This window comes from Gorilla gorilla, chromosome 11 (assembly GCF_029281585.2).
Source record: "Gorilla gorilla gorilla isolate KB3781 chromosome 11, NHGRI_mGorGor1-v2.1_pri, whole genome shotgun sequence".
Taxonomy (NCBI): domain Eukaryota; kingdom Metazoa; phylum Chordata; class Mammalia; order Primates; family Hominidae; genus Gorilla; species Gorilla gorilla.
This window is the reverse complement of record NC_073235.2, coordinates 92,591,279-92,616,009: the sequence shown is the minus strand read 5'-3', so window position 1 is coordinate 92,616,009 and position 24,731 is coordinate 92,591,279. Positions and strand designations below refer to the sequence as shown.

The following is a 24,731-nucleotide window of genomic DNA, read 5'->3' as shown; positions in this document are numbered from 1 at the left end:
GCCAATTTCTCCAATTTGGAACAGCTGTATTTACCCATTGCCTTTACCCTCATTGTATCTAGGAAGTAACTAACTTGCTTTTGATTTTACACGCTCATAGGCAGAAGGGACTTGCCTTGTCTCAGAGTCTCATTTTGGCTGTGGACTTCTGAATTAATGCTGAAATGAGTTAAGACTCCAGGGGACTGTTGGGAAGGCATGATTGGTTTTGAAATATGAGAACATGAGATTTTGGAGGGGCCGGGGCAGAATGATATGGTTTAGCTGTGTCTCTACCCAAATTTCATCTTGAATTCCCACGCGTTCTGGGAGGAACCCAGTGAGAGGTAACTGAAACATGAGGGCAGGTCTTTCCTGTGCTGTTCTCGTGGTAAGTCTCACGAGATCTGATGGTTTTAAAAAGGGGAGTTTCCCTACCCAAACTCTCTTTTCTCTTGTCTGCCACCACGTGAGACGTGCCTTTCACCTTTCACTATGATTGTAAGGCCTTCCCAGTCACATGCAACTGTAAGTCCAATAAACCTGTTTCTTTTGTCAATTGTCCTGTCTCGGGTATGTCTTTATCAGCAGTGTGAAAACAAACTAATACCCTATATTTTTCTTATATTTTGGATGGTATCCTAACTTGCTGAACTTTCAATAATTCTAATAGATGATCTATAATTTAAAAATTTTCTATGTAGACAATGTTCCATCAAATAAATAATTGGTCTTTCGTTTCTAGTCCTCATGTCATTCATTTTTCTTTCTTTTTTCTTTTTTTGCTGGCTATAATTGAATAGCAGTAGCAATGGCAGAATTATTTTTGTTCCTGCTTTTAAAGGGAATATTTCCATGTTTTACTACAATGTTTGTTGTAGGGCTTGGCAGTTAAGAAAATCAGATCAAGGAAGTCCCATTCTATTCCTAGTTTTCTAAGACATTTTTTATGAATGGGTGATTTTTTACTGCTTTTTTCCATCTGTAGAGATAAGCAAATGGTTTCTCTACTTTGATCTGTTAATGTGATAACTTATATAGATTTTCAAATGCTAAATCATTTATTCATTTCTAGAATAAACCAAACTTGGTTGTAATTCTTTTTAATACATTGCAGGATTTGGTTTGCATATGTATTTTCTTATTTTTGTATTATGTTCATGAGTGATATCGACCTATAGTTTTTAAACAGTTCTCCTGTATTGGTATTAATGTTATAATGGTTTTATAAAATGAGTTGGAAAGCACTCCATTTATTTCAGTCTTTGGAACAGGTTATATAAGATAGGAACAATCTGTTTTGCAAAAGTGTAGCAGACCTCAGCAAAAAAAAAAAAAAAAAAAAGAGTGGATTTTTTTTTTTTAATTCCTTCACATAGTCAAGTTTCACACTTGCTGGGTCAATTTTGGAAATCTTTATTTTTCCAGAAGATTTCCCATTTTCCCTAAGTTTTAAAGTCTATCAGCATTACATTGCTCATTTTATTCTCTCATATTTTAAATAACTGCTTTGCATATTTCTCTTTTTTACTTATAATATTAATTTCTTTGTTCACCAGTGCTTCTTATATTCCTTTGTTCTAGATTTAAGTTACTTCTGCAGTTAGTACATCATTTAGTAATCTTTCTGTCAAGATCTAAGTGGTAAACTCACTCTTTTTCTAAATACAACTTTCTTTGACATTCTTTCTGAAATATTTTAGCTGGCTAGGAATGTTCCCTTGGCTCTTTGAAGATATTATTCCATTCCTTCAATTCCTTTGTATGTAATCTTTATAGTTTCTTTAATATTCTTTCTTATATTTGGTGCTCTAAAGTTTTATGTGTAGATATGGGTGTTTAATTATTCTGTTTGGAATTTGCTGAGTTCCTTAAATCTGAGGATTAATGTCTATCATCTAACATAAATACTGTTCAGCTATTATCTCTTTGACTATTGCCTCCCCTCATTCTCTCCTCCTGGAACTCCTCTCTGACGTATGTTGGACCTTCCCATTCTACCTTCAATGTCTCTTAATTGCTCACATTTTTCCATCTCTATATCTTTGTGCTGCATATGGAATAATTTCTGTAAATTGAAAGTTCTATAAATTGTCTTCAGCTATGTCTAATTTTCAACTTAGCTCATGCTTTGGGTTAATTTTTGTTACTGTATTTTTTTTCATTTCTTGAAATTCTATTTGGTTTTAGTTTTGGTTTTGTTTTGTATTGTATTGTTTTTGAGATGGAGTCTCGTTCTGTTGTCTAAGCTGGAGTACAGTGGCAGGATCTCAGCTCACTGCAACCTCTGCCTTCCAGGTTTAAGTGATCCTCCTGACTCAGCCTCTCAAGTATCTGGGAGTACAGGCGCCCACCACCATGCCCAGCTAATTTTTGTATTTTTAGTAGAGATGGGATTTCACCATGTTTGCCAGGCTAGTCTCGAACTCCTGACCTCAAGTGATCTACCTGCCTCAGCCTCCCAAAGTGCTGGGATTACAGGTGTGAGCCACCAGGACTGGCCTCTATTTGGTTTAAAATTTTTAAATTTAATTCTAATGCTAATAATATAATCAGGGTTCTGGTTCTTATAAGATGAAGTAAATGCTTCTGGGATTCTTTTATACTGTAAATGAGAGGAAAACTTGGGACAACCACTTTGGGAAATGTTTAGTATTATCACCTAAAGCTAATACATACCTATGATGTGACTTAGAAATGATCATTCTTAGATGTATAACCAACAAAAATCATGCACATGTACTCCAAGAGATAAGACTATCCATAGCATCTGTATTTATAGTAGCTCCCAAACTGGAAATGTCTGCTAGCATTAGAATATCTGGCAAATATTGTGCACTCAAGGAATGTAAGTTTTATTTTTATTCTTTTTTAGCCTATGAAAGTTTTTCCATATTTTGTATATTCCAAAAATCTGCCCATCTGAGAACTAATAGCATTCCTCTAAAATATCAGATTAAATATATTTGAAAATGACTAAATAAAATAATTCTTAACGGAAGCATTATTAAAAATTTATGGTAGATTGAATCACTGAAAAAAATTTATTTTCAAGTACCAATATTCTAAATAAATTATAAATAAATTTTATTTGCCTTTAATTAATTAATTTACTTATTTATTTATTCGAGACAGAGTCTGGCTCTGTTGCCCAGGCTGGAGTACAGTGATGCAATCATAGTTCACTGCAACCTCCACCCCACGGCTCAAGCAATCCTCCCACCTCAGCCGCCCCAATAGCTGAGACCACAGTGCCACCACGCATGGCTAATTTTTTGTATTTTTAATAGAGACAGGGTTTCACCATGTTTCCCGGGCTGGTCTCAAATTTCTGAGCTCAAGTGATCCGCCCGCCTCAGCTTCTCAAAGTGCTGGGATAACAGGCATGAGCCAACACATCTGACCGATTTGCCTTTAAGAGGCATACTTTTATCATACCGTAATAAAGCCTTTTCTTCCTATTGAATTGCAGGACTAAGTTTTTCAAATAGATATCTTGTAAGGAGATGAAACAATTTTTAAATGTATTTTTTCACTATAAATCACCAATTAATCTATTCTGTCTCACAGTTAAAAGTAAGAAAAAAAACCCTGAAGTTACCAGGTTCACTAAACTGTCTCCACCAGTCAGTCTCATTCAGTAGCTGTGAGCCCAATATATGGTTTCCGTGTAGATCACAGTGCCTTACTTTTCAGTGCTTCTCATGTTCCCTTTCTAAATGAAGGCTGAAAAAGATTTAATAGATGCAATCTTAATCCTAAAATAACTGGTTTAAAAACTTATACAATGCAAACATATGAGTACATGGAACTTAGTATAATGTTATTGGTTAAAATTCGTGCATATTCTTTCTGGAAAATGGGGAAATGGGTCATTGAGCTCATAACAAAGGGCCTAGTTATACTAAGTCATTGATTTAGATCTTTCCCCTATCTTCCTACTACATTTTATGTATGTATCCATAACAATAAATAATTATAATAAATTGTTTGCATTTAGTATCCTCACTCAAATGGCAGAAATGATGTCTTCTAAGTATTTCCAATTCCTAGTTGAGTGCCTGGTAATCAGTGGGAACTCAAGATATGTCTGTTAAATAGATGAAAACTAAAGGAAGTTATAAATATATTAGGAAGTACTATGAATTTCAGGCTAAGACCTCAGATTTGTAAATCACAGGGCAAGACTCAGTTTTATAGGACTTGATATCTCCTGGATGACCTAATAAAAATCTAATTTCTAAAACTATAAAGTTAAGAAACACATCGGTTGCATAATGTTTACATCAAGATGATCCAATAATCTGGCGAGGTCAATCCTGAAACAGGCTTACTCATATTTAACATAATGCACTCCACTTGCTTTTTAACAGTATTTGCTTATATAAGAACTTTTATTCTTTTCTTTTTGGTGGAATATGAAAAATAGATTTACTCTCAAATATCTAGACAAATATATAATTTCTCAGCTTTAAATTTACCTTCATTTTTTTTTCCAGGCAAGAAATATTCTCATTAAAATATCTCGTAAAAAAATTGCTTCCATGTGCTCAAAGTCTTAAATAAGAAAACTCCAAAGGAATCCTCTGATATGTCCATTGGAGCTTAAGTTTGAATTGTATTTATTATTGTTAAACCTTAAATAAGGCTCTTAAATAAGCAGCTTACTATTTTCGTGGTATTTTATTAAGTAAACATGGGAATATTATCATTCCAGTTTTACCGATGGAGAACACAAAAGAAATAAATCCTTATTGCCTTACCTCAATAGTCATAAATGTAGTAGCAGAGATTATAGTATAATTTGCTTCTCTCTTTTGTGAGAAGCATGGTATTGTTTTTGTGGCAGTATTAGCAATTATACTTTTTTCCCAAAGCTTATTTTCATTGACTTTTAATTACAAGCTTCTCTTTTGTATATATTCAACATTATTTTGGGGCTTGTTTTCCTTCAAAAGATTTTAACTCTGTTTTTCCCCAACTTAGACTACTATTACCTAGAGTGGCTGGGGAGAAGAATATTCTGCTTAAACAGAAAGTTATAAAATTAATATGTGTATAAGCAATTTAAAATATTACTGTATTACAATTTTTAAATTACTCATATTTACAAAGATAATAACTTCTCTGTTTCCTATAAACTATCCTAATTAATCTTGCTTATGAATCTTCTACTCTACTAGATAGTCATAAAGAAGGTAAGGGTAAAATTATGAGAAGAAAACACGTTTGCTCACATAATCATCTTAATCCAGAGGTATTCTCCGGATTTAAATGTCATGTCCTTTGCACCAGAAAGGAGCATCCTAGGTCACAATTACTTTGAGGAAACTTGATTAATAGAGATGTCAGTTATAAACTAGGTGAAATGTCTACCAAAAATAAACACCTTGATTTTGGGATAGTTGATCTGAAGCCATGTTCTTTTTTCTGGCAGTGATTAGAGAATAGAACCAGTAGTCTCTAAGTCACTCCTAGTTCCAGATAATAAACTCATATCATCTGAATATGGGTCTTTTCTTTTTCGTGGCTGAGAGGGAAAAAAATGAATGCAACTTGTTTATCCAAAAGTAAGTCCAGAACACATTCCTATTTAATGAACTGGCAAATATTTTCTGATCCAACAAGAGAATACTTCTACTCCTCAGTTCCTGCTTCTGCATAAGCATCTGTAACAGGGGGATCAATACTGAGCTACTGCATTTTGTCTTATAACTGATTTCTAAGCCAGGAGTCAAAGGCTGTCAAAAGGTCAACAAAAATAAAAAAGAAGGATATTTTGTGTTGAATCTAAGAGATCTCTCTATAAGATGACATGACAATAGTAAATAATGGAATGGTTATACCTAGAGTGTACTTACTTGCTACTTGTTTAGAATGTGGGCCTGAGAAGCTGGGATGTGCTGTTTATGGAAAATAAATTTGGTATGATTTTAGATGCCTATTAATAGGTATGCTACTTGATAGGGTAAAGAAATGCCTTTTAAAAGCTGGTATAAACTACATTCTGAGTTCAGGCCTACTGGACCATCCATGTAGGACTGATTAAGGCAAATAAAGTGACAAATTAATATGTCACTGCAGGAAGTGACATATTGGTAATTTCTGGAGGCAAGAATTTCCTAGCATGAGGTCTTTCTTCAAGCACCAGCACAAAGACCTTACTGCAATTCATGGAAGCCTCTTTCCACTATGTATATTTTAGAAAAAAAAGTTTAATTTAATGATGTCTAATAATCCAGAGAACTGTGTTGAAACTCTGGTTTTGGCCCTAAAAAATTGGGGAGCTTTAAAAAATATTCTAGTCTCTTAGAGACAATTTGCTTATCTATAAATCAAGGATTTTCTAATGAATCATTTAAGACCAAATATAAAGTTACACTTAGCGTTCTTCATCTGTAAGTACTTGATTAGATTTCATTTAAAGCAGGTATGACTAGACTTTCATGTAAATGTAAATAAGAAAATGTCACTTATATTATGAATTAAAAGTTACTTATCCATGCAATTCTTATACTTTATCTGTCTTGGAATCTTTCAAACATTTATTATCCCTCATACTGAAATCCTTTTATAGTTAATATTTAGTATCTGTCTTTAATTTTTCAAAGTTTCTTCTTTTTTAAAAAAAAAATCACAAATTGAGAAAGAGAGCTAATTACTTAAAACATTTTGCCTTAACATCACTTTCCTGAATCAGTGTAGGTCAAAAGTCTAGTCATACTTTCATTAAATGGGAAAGAATTATATCCCAATATTCCAATTTGTTTCCCATTCCAAAAGCTAAATCATGAGTTTCATTTAGTCACGTTTTATAAACCTCATGGGAGAAAATAAATTTTAAAGTCTACCCTTTTAGCACAGATAAGCTATGCAATTTTCATAAGAACAATAAACAGAAGGCCAAGAGACTAATATTTGGGTTTGGCATTTTGAGGTAGGGATCACTAAAGAGAAACATGGACGAATATTACCATGACCATGGTTAAAAAAAAAAATCTTATTCTAAGCCTAGTGCCATCCAGACAGGTAGGAAAATTAGATAGGAGTAGAGTTTGGGGATACTAGAACAATGTCCAATAGCAGCCCATAAAATGACCATGTTATTTACCTATTCTGAGACCATTAAATATGTAGTTGTTTGCAAAGCAACTTAATTTAAGAAATAGAAAGAAAAGATCAAAATAACCTAAGATTGAAAGTCACATCAAAACTAGATCCATGAAAACCTCAGCTAGGTCCTGATTGTCCCTCTTAAAATGCTCATAACTTATATCTTCAAAAATGAACTTCCCCTGCCTGTATCTAAAGAAATGTTTCAACTCTACACTGAAATACTAAAAGAAAGTATTTGGTAACGTTTTATTGGCAATGACATTTTAAACTCATAAAATTGCTTTCAATTTGGCATTGGCAAATTCTAGTTCATAATAGCTTAATGTTTTCAGATACAAAGACAGCAGTTTCAAAAGTTAAAAGAACAGAAATTTAGAAAGGGCCAACAATGGCTCTTAAGAATGGATTGTTGCAACTTGTCTTTTCACATACTTTCTTCATTGGCTTCCATGTATGCCAAAAGACTGGTTTTGTGAGTCAATGAATTCAGCCTTTTTTCTTAAAGTGATCTCTCAGAGATCACAGAGCTACTGGCAAGCTCTGTTAGTTTACATCATGTTGGCTAGAAGAATGTGGTTACGAAGCAGTCATCAGCCAAGGACCTTAGGGACGAGAGAACTTGGAACACTGAGCTTCACAAAACAAAGGGAGCTCAAAGAAATGAGTCTCACTCACAGCCAAGTATGACAAAACCACAACACTCTAGCAGTCCGCATCCCAAGTTGAAGTAGGGCACGTCCTGAATTCAGGGAAGAAAACCAAAAATCCCCAGAAATTGAGTCTAAAGAGTTTAACTCATAACCAGAAAGTAGATGTTTTATATTCACAAAATAATCATTGTAAGTGATTATATAGACGGTGAGAATACAAAGGCTCAGCACCACAGTACTCATCAACCCAGAACTCAAGTGAGCCTCCTGGGAGACTTTGCCCTTCTGCTCCACCACTGTCACCATGCCCATATAACAAATACTGGAGGCAGGTCCAAGTGCCTGGGACCCTTAGGCAGTTATGGCACCAATATAATTTGTACCTAGTTGGGTGGAGGCCAATCGCTACTAATCATAACTTTCCTTTACAGGGAGAAAGGCAAGTGCCTAATCCCAGCTCAGACCTCCTACCTTGTCTAGTTCCCTATGCCCTTCTGTATTTTCTCAGCTTTGGTGACTCCCACAATTATCCTGCATCACAGCCCCTTCCACTGCAGCCTTTGGAATCCTAATCCCTTGCTAATCAACTTCCTGCATCCTCATCCTGTCTTAGAAGTCTCTTCACCTCCAGGCCCTACAGGAATCCTGGGCCTCCCCTGAGGATAGCCCTTCTCCTGCAGCCTTCTCTCCAAATGGATAGCAACAGAAATTCTCCTGCCCACTCCCAACTCCAAACAGGGATGTTTCCCCTGCTTCTGTGAGGCTTCTGCCCTGTGATCATATCTGTTCTGCCTCATCACTTTTAGATCTGCCTCTTATGCATGCTCTGCCATTCAGGGAGAACTTTGGGACCTGGGTCCACTATTTCTCTGCACCACAAAGTCTGCATAATGCCAAGATGATGATAGCCAGGGAGAACAGAATCAAAAAAGAAAAAAATCTCTTAAATGATAACGTGATACTATGAATCCCCTCAGGAATTTACAATTTAATCAATATCATTAAAAGTAATGTAAGTACAGCTTGTTTATGGCAAAATTCATTTAAAGTATATAAATATTTACATAGACTCTATATACAAATCTTACCATTTCCTATTCAATAGGTGAAACACACTGTTAAATTTACTTCAAATTTGTTAATGTGAGAAATACGTCACCAATTTTTGTAATGAAACTGCTTATTTGAGAGGTCTGCATACACTGAAATGTAGATTGAATTTTACTTCTGCTAAAAACACCCTTCTTTTGTAGCAGGACAAGCCGCAGACAAAACCTCTCAGACACCGAGTTGTAGAAGGAAGGGCTTTATTCAGCTGGGAGCATTGGCAAGCTACTGCCTTAAAATCCGAGCTCCCCGAGTGCACAATTTCTGTCCCTTTTAAGGGCTCACAACACTAAAGATTTTACATGAAAGGGTCGTGATTGATTTGAGCAAGCAAGGGGTACGTGACAGGGGCTGCATGCACCAGTGGTCATAGAGAAACAGAACTGGGCAGGGAGTTTCACAATGTTCCTCTATACAATACCTGGAATCTATGAATAACATCGGTTTCTAAGTCATGAGTTGATTTTTAACTACTAGGTTTAGGCCAGGCAGGCCCAGGTCCGATTTTGGGCCTGGCGCCGGGCTGCCTGTCGTTGATTTCACTTCCTTGTTTTTTTCTTAAAACAGGTACTGAGTATAAAACAATATCAGAGGGTCTCTCTCTTCCCTCACTTTCAAGACCTGATGTTTGGAGCATTACATTTTAAGTCTTATATGTAATAACTAAACCTTTTCTTGTTAGCATTAATTTGTTTAAAGTTCTAGAGACATGTGAGACATAGTCTTGAGGCGAATTTATAAAATTATCATTAAAATGTCTCCATTAATGTAAATTTTTCCCACAATGGATATAGTCCCCCCTTCCCTCAATTATCTGTGCTCATTTAAAAAAATAGTTAAGTAATTAAAAACAAAGGTAAAAATAAAAATCATATAAAATCTATCCCCCATCAGATAATCATGAAAAGTGGTCATTCCTTTATACATAGCTTTATGAAATTATATCCATAATTTTTTTACCATGAATAGTAAATGTAGTTCTTCCAAAAGTTAAAATGTTAACAACCTAATATTTAACCTTCTTTTCTGGAGTAGAAACATATTCTAGATATATAGCATCCTGTGATGTATGTGTGTGTGTGTGTGTGTGTGTGTGTGTGTGTACAAGTTTAGGGAGTCATTTGTTTTATAATACTGTGATCTTATTTTATATACTTCTCTGTATTAAGATTTTCATACTGATGAACAATATATTTCAAAATGTCTCCAAATCTACTGGCATAAAGAGAAAATAGAGAGATTTTGAATGTAGTTCTGTGAGGCCTTGGGTACGTTTTTAAAAACTCTCTGTGCTTCAGTTTCCTACCCTGTAACATTATTACCACCTACCACATAAGGTTGTGGTGAGGATCAAAAGAGGGCCTAGCTCAAGGGAAGTCCTTAATAAGAACCGAATTGATTTCTTTTAATGGTTGTATGATACTAATGATATGAGTATGCTGTAATACAGTATATTGAGCCATTTGTCTACTGAGGGGCACTCACTCTGTCTCCAGTCTTCCATTAGTACAAACAATGATGCAATAAACATAAATGTGTGTATGCCTTACCTAGTAGTGATTTTATTTCCATGGGATAGATTCCTATGATGGGATAGGTAAATGTATTTTTAATTACAATGGATAATACCAGATTACATTTTTGAAAGACTGAAACAATGAACATTTCCACGTATATGAGAGTACTCTTCTCCCCAAACCTTTTCAGCAGCAATTTTCACTGTCAATTTTTGCTAGTCTAATGGCTATGACATGGTATATTGTTATTATTTTATTTGCATTTCCCTCACTCCCAGCAAGGCTGAGCATGATTTCATGTTTATTGGCCATTTGGATTCCCTTTTCTGCAAATCTAATTTGCCCGTTGTTTCTTTTTGGTTATTTATGTTTTATTCATTTGTAAGCACTTTAGTATAGCCCAAATCTTCTCTATCATGTGTTTCAAATAAATAATTTCCCCTAATTTATCATTCCCTTTTTAAAATTTTTTCAATAAAGCATAGCATTCATTTTCTTTTGATTTAAATTTAATCGTCTGTCACACAGATTTGGAAATTATGTGTGTCTTGTCCTTTATAACTTCTAGGTCCTATCTTGGTTAATCAACAATTTGAAGGATGTTTGTATGTATATAAAATCTATTATTTCTTTTTTCTTTAATCAATCTGGAACTTATCTCAATATATTAATACTTTTTTTCCAGATTAATAGGATGTTGGATCAGCACCATTTTAAAAATAACCTATCTTTTCTCCTTTTAACTGAAATACCATTTTTATTAAATATCAAATATCCACATGTACTGGGTCTACTTCTGAGCCCTCTATTCTGTTCTTCTGACTTATCTTTTTTTAAGCCAAAACCAAAGCCTATAAGGAGGTCACGATATGCTCCAATCTAGTGAGGCAGGTCACTCCTCACCAGTTTTCCTTTTTACATTAATTATTCCATATAGCCTTTAAGATCACTTTATCCAATTCCCCAAAACCCTATGCAAATTTAAATTAGAATTGTATTACATTTACTTGATTTGGGGGAGCATTCATGTTTTTATACTAAGTATACCGAAAAATTTATTATTTAATGTCCTTATGTATCATTCTATTATTTTTCAGGAGGGCCTTTAAAATTTTTTTCCTCTTTTATAGCTTGTTGCTAGCACAGAGAAAAATATTTTTAATCTATCCACCTTAGATTAATTTCAACCTTAGTATTCCAGTGACTATTCTAAAGCTCCTCATTGTTCAAGCTACTCTCTTTCTCACTAGACATTCTTACTTCCTACTTCATTAAAAAAATTGAAGTTATTAGCTTTCCAGACTCCTGTCTGCACAATCACCTGTTCATATCAGTTCTTAATACCTTTTCCTCCAGTCTTAAAAGATGAAGTTTGTTTCCTCCTGTTCAAGTCCAGGCTGCATTGATCCCACCCCATTCAGCTTCCTCTAGGATCTTACCCTCTTCTAGTCTAATCTAATAGTTATTCTATTCATTATATTGTATTAATTTTGCCCCCTTCTTTTTTTCACCCACCTCTGCTTCCTATTTTCTTTTTCTTGTCTATACTTTGCACTTTATTAAATTCTTTCTTCCTGTGGAGAGGCTCCTTTAATGATATCTTGGCCAGATTCTGTAGCCATTCAGCCATTTTCAACCATCAGAAATACTTTATTCTGTTGTTAGTTCTTCTCCTACCCTCCCTTAACTTAGGCAAAAGCTGTGGTTCTGTCAGCTTAGAGTGAGAATGAAGGGCAAGGGTCTGGTTCCCAGATACCTCCTTACTCTCTCTGTTGTAGCTCTTCTGTAATTGGGGCAAAAGAGGGGAAGGGAGGAGAGAAAATGTCCCCCTCCTTGACTGGAGAAAGTTGGAGCTCTCTATGTTGGCTGTCCCTGCTTCTGTGGCTAACACTGAATAGCCATCCATGTACTCTGAGGAGCACAAGTTCAAATGCTGGCTTTCTCTTCCAGTGCATGTATGGTTCTTAAGTAAGCCTTAGAAAAGTGGTGGGAGTGTCTGCCAACTGCACATTTCACTCAAGTAGGAGACCTGCCTCCAAACACAGATCTCTTCTACACTCCCCAGTTAGCTCTTACACAGGCAGTCCACCTCACAGCCTGCAGTAGGTCTGTTCCCTATCCAAATGGCCACAGCATTGTGTAACTTCTCCCTAAGAGTAAAGTTTATTTCTACTCTTTGAATCTAGACTGCCAGGTAACTTGCTTTGGCCAGTGGAACATAGTTAGATGTGAATTTTGGGGTTTGTGTGCATGAAATAAGTCATATACTTCTATCATAAAGCAAAATGTAGCCCTGTCTTGTATACAAGAGACACTTCTAAGACAATGCAACTCAATTAAGATAACAGTATGAGCAAATATGAACTAAAAGAAAGCACAGGCAGTGATTTTAATCAGTAAATACAGAACTCACACCCAAAAGCGATTTATAAAGACTTTTAAAAAATGCTAAGTATGAGAATTCACAAGGAAGATTATTTATGAATATCTGTGTACCAAACAACTTAGCAATTACTTGCATGAAGTCAAAGCTATAGAATATACAAGGAGAAACAAATACACTAAAAATAAGACAGATTAATTCACTTTCCAAACTAAAATACAGCAAATGATTAAAAAAAAATGAAATGAAAAGAATAACAGAAACAAAAGTGATTATGAAGCTGCTTTGCACAACTCTGTGCAAATAAATTTGAAAACTCGGAAGATGAAACAAATGATTTTTCCAGGAAAACTAAATCATTCAAAAGTCACCCCAGCAGACTCAGAAATTCCACAGGGGTCAATTACTATAGAAATTAGTAGATTATAGAAGCATAAGCATAATTAAAAATATCAAGGTTAAATGCTGTAAGATAATACTGAAATTTTGTGTTGAAATAGAGGGAAATCCTAAAGAAGAGGTTGCAGAATAGCTTAATTATTGCTTACATATGTTGCAAATATCTCCTCAACCCCCAAATGTACCCATCTCATCTCACAGAGGAATCTTTAGAGAGTAGGTAATGCTATTTGAACTGTTCCAATTTTAGAAAAATGAAAAATTCCAGACTATAAGTTATAACATTGATGATACTAAAGCCTTATAGACTGCAAAAAAGAATTATCAACTTTAGTTATGAATGTCAATTGAGAAGACTTACTAAAATATTAACAAATTAGCACATTAAGAGAATATACCATGATCAAGTGAGATTCCTTCTCAATGCTTATGTAAGAATGCAAGAATAACTCAATAATACAAAATATATTAATGTAATTTACCATATTAATAAATTTATGATGGAAAATTATGTTTATATTTATAGTTGCTAAAAGGAATTTAATAAAAACCAAAACTATTCTTGATTTTTTAAAAAGCACTCAAAATAAGAATTGATGAAAACATTATACTATTATACATATTTTATCTTAACTTTAAGGCTAGCCCATTTCCTAGTGGAGAAACACTGAAGATATTCTTCCTAAAGTCTGAAACTAGACAAAGATGCCCAAAATCACCACTACTAGTTAACATTGTCTAACGGATTGGCTATACCTCCAATACCATAGAAAATTAGAGGTATAAAAATTGGGAAAAAAATATATTTCTATATTTTCAGATGGTACGATTGTATACCTGAAAAATCCAACAGATACCAAATGAAAATGATCATAAGAAAATTCAGCAAAGTAGCAGGATATAAAATTATTAATACATAGAAATTAATAGTCTTCATATATGTAAACAATGACTTAGAAATAATGGGCAAGTGGCCGGGCATGGTGGCTCATGCCTGTAATCCCAGCACTTTGGGAGGCTGAGGTAGGCAGATCACAAGGTCAGGAGATCGAGACCATCCTGGCTAACATGGTGAAACCCCGTTTCTACTAAAATTACAAAAAATTAGCCGGGCGTCGTGGTGGACACCTGTAGTCCCAGCTACTCAGGAGGCTGAGGCAGGAGAATGGCGTGAACCTGGGAGGCGGAGCTTGCAGTAAGCTGAAATCACGCCACTGCACTCCAGCCTAGGTGACAGAGTGAGACTTCATCTCAAAAAAAAAAGAAAGAATGGGCGAGTAAATCCCACATCGATAATAACAAGTGACAAAGTATTAAGAATTATTTAAGAAATGTTCAGAACCTAGAGAAGAAACTTTCTAATAAAAAGGATATAAAAGTTAACTTAGACAAATGTAAAGACTGTGTTCTTTAACAGAAAGACTCATTATCATAAAGCAGTTGTATTACATTGATAAGTTACTAAGGAACAATAATAACAAAAAGTGTAGATTTTCTTTCCTGGAACTAGACAAACCAATTATAAAATTCCTATGGGGGAAAAAGTGAACAAAAAATAGCCTATGAAATTCTGATAAATAAAAGCAATAAAAGTACTATTCTTATTAGGGGTTTAAACATACTATAATGCATCAATAATTAAGAATGTAGGATTGGCTTATGAAAAGACAGACTAATGAAACAGAGTAGAAAAAGTCCAGAGAAAGACTTGAATGCACATGGGGATTTAGTTCACAATGAAGACTGCATGCCAAATCAAAGTTAAGATGGACTTTTAAATAAATAAATAGTGTTGGGGAAATGGAGTGGCAAGTTGAAAGAAAAGAAAGCCAGTTCTGTACTCCTGCTATGTTATGGGGATACAGAAATAGGCCCAAATGGAGCAACAATTTGAATGTAAAGAAATGAAATGATAAAAAGTATTAGAAAACAACATAGGTGATATTTATTAGAATCATGGGAAGATCTTTCTTGCTTAAATTAAAAATATTTTTTAATTTTTTGTAGTGATGGAGTCTCATTCTGTTGCCCAGGCTGGTCTCAAACTCCTGGCCTCCAGCGATCCTCCCACTTTAGCCTCTCAAAGCACTGGAATTAGAGGAGTGAGGCATGGAGCCTGGCCAAGACCTCTCTTTGGTTTTGTTTTTTTGTTTTTTGTTTTTTTAATTGAGACAGAGTCTCGCTCTGGAGTGCAGTGGCGCAATCCCAGCTCACTGCAACCTCCGCCTCCCAGATTAAAGCAATTCTTGTGCCTCAGCCTCCCAAGTAGCTGGGATTACAGGCACCTGCCACCATGCCTGGCTTATTTTTTATATTTTTAGTAGAGACAAGATTTCACTATGTTGGCCAGGCTGGTCTTGAACTCCTGGCCTCAAGTGATCTGACTGCCTTGGCCTCTCAAAGTGCTGGGATTACAGGCGTGAGCCACACTATGCCCGGCCTGGCCAAGACCTTTCTAACTATAAATCAAAGTCTGGATAGTTGCTTGGTTTGTTCATTGCAGCACTATTCACAATAGCAAAGACATGGGATCAACCCAAATGCCCACCAATGATAGACTGGATAAAGAAAATGTGGTACATATACACCATGGAATACTATGCAGCCTAAAAAGGAACTAGAGCATGTCCTTTGCAGGGAAATGGTTGGAGCTGGAATCCGTTATCCTCAGCAAACTAACACAGGAACAGAAAACCAAATACTGCTTATTCTTGCTTACAAATAGAAGCTGAACAATGAAAACACATGGACACAGGGAGGGGAACAACACTGTGGCCTGTCATGGGGGGATGGGGAAAGGGAGAGCATCAGGATAAATAGCTAATGCATGCGGAGCTTAACACCTAAATGATGGGTTGGTAGGTACAGCAAACCACCATAGCACATGTTTTCCTATGTAACAAATCTGCACGTCCCGCACATATATCCTAGAACTTAAAATTAAAAAAAAATCTGGATAGCATAATAGTCAAATGTAAACACAAATCAACCAAACATTTATGTAGGTCAAAAATATCCCATTAGCAAAATCAAAACAGAAATGACAAATAGGAAAGACATTTGCAATTCATAGCACAAACTGAGTGCTTATATGTATTCTTATATAAAAACTTCTAGAAATAGTGAATGAAAAGGCCAATTTTATAGACAAGTAAGCAAAGAATATGAACGAATAGTTCACAGAAAAAATACAAATAGCCACTAAAAAAATGAGATGATGCTAAACTTCACCAATAAAAATACAAATTAATATTACACTGAGATAGAATTCCTCAACTATCTGGCAAAATCCAAAACTCCTATAGTACATTATTGGAGAGGCTATGGGGAAACAAATGCTTTCAAATATTGCTGGTGGGAGTAGAAAAAAGGAATAATGAAAAAAAAAAAAAAAAAAAAAGCAGGAGATCATGGGAGGATCTCCTCTTGGGAGGACAGAGATCATACTTTGTCCGGAGGACTAGATTGCAGCTCCGGACAGGGCAGTTTGCAGACGCTCGCATTTGAATTTTAGCTCCATACTGACTGCAAGAACAAACCAGCAATCCCGAGAGGACCCACAGACCCTCTGAAGGAAGTGGACTGCTCCTGCAGGACCCAGGACCCAAATACTGTAAGTCCCCCAACTGCAGAATTGGGAAAGGGAGACCCTCCTCTCCCAAACACCTCCCACTGGAGAGGCTGAAGGTCTGTTTGTGGGAGAAATTTCTGACTTTACCTGGAGCTGAGTCAATTTGGAGAGCCGAGTGAAAAACAGTGGTAGAGGAAGCCGCAGAAAGGACCTGGGATCTCGCTGCATCCCCTAGCAGGCCATTCCTGCCTGGCACCACAGAGATCCATCAGGAGGGTGACCAGAGGAGCAGGGAGTGAAACTCCGCAGAGAGAAGGAAATCTCTAGCTGAACTTTGTAACAATTTGAATGGGGTGAGAAGCCTCCTGACCAGAACTCGGGGGAGGGCGCAAATCCTGTGTGCAGACTCCACAGGGTGGGGAAGAGCCAAGCTCTTTTCTTTTGCAGCTGGGAGGTGGGTAGCCCAGGGCATGTTTTCAAGTCTGTCATGCTGTCTGCCTGGAAACAGATTGGGGGCTGTTGCAGGGGGCACAGTGGGAGTGAAACCGGCCCTTCGGTTTGCATGGGAGCTGGGTGAGGCCTGTGACTGCCGGCTTTCCCCCGCTTCCCTGACAACCTGCATGACTCGGCAGAGACAGCCATAATCCTCCTAGAGATAGGCAGGAACACAATAATAGTGGGAGATTTCAATACTCCACTGACAGCACTAGACCAGCCATCAAGACAGAAAGTCGACAAAGAAACAATGGATTTAAAATATACCTTGGAACAAATGGACATTACAGATATATACAGAACACTTCATCCAACAACTGCAGAATATACATTCTATTCAACAGTGCATGGAACCTTCTACAAGATAGACCATAAAACCTCAATCAATTTAAGAAAACTGAAATTATATCAAGCACTCTCTGAGACCACAGTGGAATAAAACTGGAAATCAACTCCAAAAGGAACCTTCAGAACCATGCAAATATATGGAAATTAAATAACTTGCTCCTGAATGAGCAGTGGGTCAAAAACAAAATAAAGATGGAAATTTAAAATTCTTTGAACTGAATGACAATAATGACACAACCTATCTAAACCTTGGGATACAGCAAAGGCGATGCTAAGAGGAAAGTTCATAGCCCTAAGCACTGACATCAAAAACGCTGAAAGAGCACAAACTCACATTCTAAGGTCACACCTCAACGAACTAGAGAAACAAGAACAAACCAAACCCAAACCCAGCAGAAGAAAGGAAATTACCAAGATCAGAGAACTAAGTGAAATTGAAACATAAAAATACAAAAGATAAATGAAAAAAAAAGCTGGTTCTTTGAAAAATAATGGGCATAGTGGCTCTTGCCTGTAATCCCAGCACTTTGGGAGGCTGAGGCAGGTGGATCACCTGAGGTTGGGAGTTCAAGACCAGCCTGACCAACATGGTGAAACCCCATCTCTACTAAAAATACAAAATTAGCCAGGTGTGGTGGCACATGCCTTTAATCCCAGCTACTCAGGAGGCTGAGGCAGGAGAATCGCTTGAACCTGAGAGGCAGAGGTTGCAGTGAGCCGAGATCGTGCCATTGCACTCCAGCCTGGGCAAGAAAAGTGAAACTCTATCTCAAAAAAAAAAAAAAAAAAGAAAGAAAGAAAAGAAAAGAAAAGATAAAATTGATAGACCATTAGCAAAATTAACCAAGAAAAGAAGAGGGAAAATCTAAATAACCTCACTAAGAAACGAAACAGGAGATATTACAACTGGCACCACTGAAATACAAAAGATAATTCAAGGCTACTTTATGAACACCTTTACACACATAAACTAGAAAACTTAGAAGAGATGGGTAAGTTCCTGGAAAAATACAATCCTCCTAGCTTAAATCAGGAAGAATTAGATACCCTGAACAGACCAATAACAAGCAGCAAGATTAAAATGGTAATTTAAAAATTACCAACAAAAATAGTCCAGGACCAGAGGGATTCACAGCAGAATTCTACCAGACATTCAAAGGAGAATTGGTACCAATCCTTTTGACACTATTCCACAAGATAGAGAAAGAAGGAACCCTCCCTAATTCATTTTATGAAACCAACATCACCCTAATACCAAAACCAGGAAAGGACATAACCAAAAAAGAAAACTACAGACTGATATCCTTGATGAACATTGATGCTAAAATCCTTAACAAAATACTAGCTAACTGAATCCAGCAACATATCAAAAAGATAATCCACCATGATCAAGTGGGTTTCATACCAGGGATGCAGGAATGGTTTAACATATGTGAATCAATAAATGTCGTTCACCACATAAACAGAATTAAAAACAAAAATCATATGATCATCTCAATAGATGCGGAAAAAGCATTTGACAAAATCCAGCATCAATTTATGATTAAAACTTTCAGCAAAATCAGCAAACAAGGGACATCCTTAATGTAATAAAAGCCATCTATGACAAAGCCACAGCCAACATAATACTGAATGGGGAAAAGTTGAAAGCATTACCTCTGAGAACGAAGAAGACAAGGATGCCCACCCTCACCACTCCTCTTCAACATAGTACTGGAAGTCCTAGCCAGAGCAATCAGACAAGAGAAAGAAATAAAGGGCATCCACATTGGTAAAGAGGAAGTCAAACTGTCACTGTTTGCTGATGATATGATCATTTACCTTGAAAACCCTAAGGACTCCTCCAGAAAGCTCCTAGAACAAAAATAATTCAGCAAAGTTTCCAGATACAAGATGAATGTACACAAATCAGTAGCTCTTCTATACACCAACAGCAACCAAGCAGAGAATCAAATCAAGAACTCAACCCCTTTTACAATAGCTCCAACAACAACAAAAAAACCTTAGAAATATACCTAACCAAGGAATTGAAAGACCTCTACAAGGAAAACTACAAAACTCTGCTGATAGAAATCACAGACAACAAAAACAAATGGAAACACATCCCATGCTCATGAATGCATAGAATCAATATTGTGAAAATGTCCATACTGCCAAAAGCAATCTACAAATTTAACGCAATCCCCACCAAAATACCACCATTGTTCTTCACATAGTTAGAAAAAACAATTCTAAAATTCACATGGGACCAAAAAAGAGCCCACATAGCCAAAGCAAGACTAAGCAAAAAGAACAAATGAGGCATCACACTACCTGATTTGAAACTATACTGTAAGGCCATAGTCAACCAAAACAGCATGGTACTGGTATAAAAATAGGCACATAGACCAATGGAACAGAATAGAGAATCCAGAAATAAACCAAAACACTTACAGCCAACTGATCTTTGACAAACAAACAAAAACATAAAGTAGGGAAAGGACACCCTTTTCAACAAATGGTGCTAGGATAATTGGCAAGCCACATGTAGGGTAATGAAACTGGATCCTCATCTCTCACCTTATACAAAAATCAACTCAAGATGGATTAAGAACTTAAACTAAGACCTGAAACTATAAAAATTCTAGAAGATAACATTGGAAAAACCCTTCTAGACATTGGCTTAGGCAAGGATTTCATGACCAAGAACCCAAAAGCAAATGCGATAAAAACAAAGAGAAACAGCTGGGACCTAATTAAACTAAAGAGCTTTTGCCCGCCAAAATGAACAGTCACCAGAGTAAACAGAGAACCCACAAAGTGGGAGAAAATCTTCACAATCTATACATCTGACAAAGGACTAATATTCAGAATCTATAATAAACTCAAACAAATCAGTAAGAAAAAAATAAACAATCCCATCAATAAGTGGGCTAAGGACATGAAAAGACAATTCTCAAAAGAAGATATACAAATGGCCAACAAACATGAAAAAATGTTCAACATCACTAATGATCAGGGAAATGCAAATCAAAACCATAATGCAATACCACCTTACTCCTGCAAGAATGAACATAATCAAAAAATCAAAAAACAGTGGATGCTTGCATGGATGCGGTGAAAAGGGAACAATTCTACATTGCTGATGGGAATGTAAACTAGTACAGCTGCTATGGAAAAGAGTGTGGAGATTCCTTAAAGAACTAAAAGTAGAACTACCATTTGATCCAGCAATCCCACTACTGGGTATCTACCCAGAGGAAAATAAGTCATAATTCAAAAAAGATACTTGCACATGCATGTTTATAGCGGCACAATTCACAATAGCAAAACCAACCCAAATGCCATCAATCAACGAGTGGATAAAGAAACTGTGATATATATAAATGACGGAATACTATGCAGTCATAAAAAGAAATGAATTAACAGCATTTGCAGTGACCTGGATGAGATTGGAGACTATTATTCTAAGTGAAGTAACTCAGTTATGGAAAACCAAACATCATTTGGGAGCTAAGCTATGAGGACGCAAAGGCATAAGAATGATACAATGGACTTTGGGGACCTGGGGGAAGATTGGGAGGGTGGTGAGGGATAAAAGACTACAAATATGGTACAGTGTATACTGCTCGGGTGATGGGTGCACCAAAATCTTACAAATCACCACTAAAGAACTTATTCATGTAACCAAATACCAGCTGTGCCCCAATAACTTATGGAAAAATAAAAAATAAAAATAAAAATGTAAAAAAAAAGAAAAATGGAATAACCATCAGGAAGGGGTTTCTGGAAATATCTACTAAAATTTCAGATGCATTTACCTTTGATTTATTTCTAGGAATCTCTTTTTTTATATATATATAGTTATATATACACACATACATACATATACATATATATATTACACCCACTATATATAGAGAGAGAGAATCATGAGTTGCTTAATAACAGAAATACGTTCTGAGAAATGTATTATTAGGAGATTTAGTCATTGTGTGAACTCACAGAGTGTATCTACACAAACCTAGTTAGAAACTCAGGCTGTAAGATGTAGCCTATTGCTCCTAGGCTACAAACCTGTACCACATGTGACTGTACTGAATACCACAGGCAATTATAACACTAAGTATTTGTGTACCTAAACACAGAAAAGGTACAGTAAAAATATGGTATTATAATCTTATGGGATAGCCACAGTATATGCAGTCGGTCATTGACCAAAACATTGTTATGCAGTGCATGACTGTATATTATATAGATAGTATCTGTGCTAATATGATAGTTGTACAATCAATTGCAATTTTTTTGTTCGTAAAGCAAAAAATTAGAACACAAGTATCCAGCAGTAGGGAACTGGTTGAATAAATCACAGTGTATCTATACAATAGAAAACTATGCATCTGCAAAAAAGAAAAAGGAAGAGTTCTATCTACTACTGACTTGGAAACATCTCTAGAACAAGGTCTCACTCTGTCATGTGATCTCTGCTTACTGCAACCTGCATGTCCTGGGCTCAAGTGATTCTTCCATGTCAGCCTCCTGAGTAGCTGGGACTACAGACATGGGCTACCACGTCTGGCTAATTTTTAAACTTTTTTTGTAGAGATAAAGTCTCACTATATTGCCCAGGCTGGTCTTGAACTCCTGGGCTCAAGCAATGCTCCCATCTTAGCCTCTCAAAGTGCTGGGATGGATTACAGATGTGAACCACCATGCCTGGCCTTTCCAGAATAATTTTTTTTTTTTTGAGACAGTTTCACTCTTGTTGTCCAGGCTGGAGTGCAATGCAGTGATATCAGCTCACTGCAACCTCCACCTCCCAGGTTCAAGTGATTCTCCTGCCTCAGCCTCCCAAGTAGCTGGGATTACAGGGGTGTGCCACCGTGCCTGGCTAATTTTTGTATTTTTAATAGAGATGAGGTTTTACCATGTTGGTCAGGCTGGTCTCGAACTCCTGACCTCAGGTGATCTGCCCACCTCGCCCTCCCAAAGTTCTGGGATTACAGGCGTGAGCCACCACGCCCGGCCCAGAATAAATTTTTATGTTAAAACAAAAGCAAGGAATAAAACAGCGTGTATTCTAGACTACTTTTATGAGACAGGAGGGAAAAGGATGCATTTATATTTGCATAAAGAAATACTGGGAGGATAAAAAAATACATGAATACAAACATTAAACTATAGCAACTAGAGAGAAAAAGGGTGGAAATGCAAATATAGGAATGAGATTTCTATGTGTTTTTTAACATATTTTTATATTTGAATCAAATAATTAAAATGAATAAAATAGAATATTTTCTTAGAATTTGGTGCCAAGTTTTAGAGCAAAGATATCTGAATAAACTTCAGCAAAGTAATGTGGTTTAGATTATGATACAGGGAAGTTGCCAATTGTTTACAGCCAATTTGCCAACTTTTTATTAGGGTACTTTCTTTTTAGTGAGACTTGAGAACTCAAAAACTCTTGAAGAAATCCTTTAGGTCAGACACTGAGAACACAATAATATGGATAGAAGTTCTCACTTTCAAAGAGTTCAAATCAGGGAGCCAAAAACATAAACATATGATTATAAGGCACAAGAACACCAAGAGCTATACGCGAGGTGTAACGTGATTAACTACTTCCATTTGCCAAGGAAGGCTTCCTAGAAGAGAAGAGAGCCAAGCTAGATCTACAGGATGACTAAGAGCTTGAAGGTGATCCTGGAAAGAGGGGACATTTCAAGCACAGGGAATGGCATGTGCCATGGTATTTAGGGAACTATAAAGTTCAGTGTTGCTTTTTTTTTTTTTTTCCTACAGGATAAAGTTTGACACGAATAATACAAGGTGGTTGCAGGAGAATAAAAAAAAACTCCAGGCAGCAGTTACACATGACTAGAGACTATGGGCTGATAAAACCCTGAAAAACAAGGTGTGGACCAAGCTGGCTAAGACTGACTGGACCCAACATGGCACTGGATTTTACCTAGGTTTCACAAATAGGACCTTATTATATGGTCATTAACATACTAAATCACACACCCCCGCCCCCCAGTGCCATGACAGTTCCAAGAACATCCATATTTAGTATAAAAATGGGTGGTACTGCAGTTCTCAGAAATCTGCACCTGTTTCCAGGAATTTTCGTGAATATTCCACCCCTTGGTTAAGGAAACCCATAAAGGTAGCAGCCCCAAACCCCCTTGTGGGTGACTCTCTTGAGGACACCCACACTGCCTTTTATTGAGGGTGTACTTTTCCCTTTGCAATTAATCTCTGTAACCTTCACTATTTTCTGACTTGTCCTTGAATTCACTCCTGCGATGGTATCAAGAGCCTGCACAGTGGCTGCAGTCAAGGTCCCACCAGCATTTGGGGACCTCCCCCAGCCCACTGGTATCAAAAGTACCAGTTTGTTAGCCTCAAAGCAACCCTTCACAACTTGGCTTTCTTTTCATCCTCATTTCTTACCACTGTGGAGGCCTAGAAGTTTACTGGCATATAAGATTTCACAGATAGGGAAGCCTCTGGTCCAGAGAAGCTCCAAAGAGTGGCCCCTTGGAATTGTGGATGTCAAGGAGTTCTGAAGTGGGAACACTGGCTGAGCTAATCAAAGAGTGGTGGCAAGAGTTTGGGGTAGAGAGCAAAACTGTGACCCAGATACATTATACCTCATAAATATTGGAGAGCAAGGACCATGTGAATATAACTTCATTTACCAAGTAAGTAATGTGTTCCAAGCACTGTCCTCAGAGATCTTTTAATTGCATAAATGATATTATACCTTTACTTAAAATCATTGCATCTAATGACATTTTAAATGGAAGTAATGAAACTGTGCCACAAAGAGTTAAAGACACCATAACTAACAGAAATTCTTGAGTTTGCAGGATGGCAGATAAGAGAAACAACTTGCTGAAACACTGAAATTCCCTCCATTTGTAAGATCATGAAGCTGGCTGAAATCAGTTGGAACCAATATGACCGACTGGAGTCTGCACAGAACAAGCCTGCTGACATCACAGCCTGAATTTCCACTGCATGTTTCATACTAACTCATTTTCGAATATGCACATGGGACCCATGAAGTAGCATGAAGAGGTAGCTGCACATGCCTGAGGACTTTCCAGACCTCACCTTTCCTTCCGCCAATCACCTGCTAATCCCAGAATCCACCCACTAAACCTTTTTAAATAAAATTACTG

At 36.6% G+C, this 24,731-nt stretch overlaps 2 protein-coding genes across 16 annotated transcripts in view; one reads left to right on the top strand and one right to left on the bottom strand.

Annotated features, from left to right (window-relative positions):
- C11H2orf88 (chromosome 11 C2orf88 homolog) overlaps positions 1-24,731 on the bottom strand; it is a 323,752-nt gene that overhangs the window by 32,756 nt on the left and 266,265 nt on the right. For 9 of the 15 annotated variants that reach the window (XM_055379250.2, XM_063695392.1, XM_055379253.2 and 6 more), the window contains one exon: positions 3,581-3,705. The exons of the other annotated variants lie outside the window; for them this stretch is intronic. The gene's annotated coding sequence lies outside the window, so the exon portion shown is untranslated. The remainder of the gene's footprint in view (positions 1-3,580; positions 3,706-24,731) is intronic. 15 annotated transcript variants of the gene reach the window in all.
- MSTN (myostatin) overlaps positions 22,291-24,731 on the top strand; it is an 88,145-nt gene continuing 85,704 nt past the window's right edge. Inside the window, exon 1 of the mRNA XM_019022028.4 lies at positions 22,291-24,627. The gene's annotated coding sequence lies outside the window, so the exon portion shown is untranslated. The remainder of the gene's footprint in view (positions 24,628-24,731) is intronic.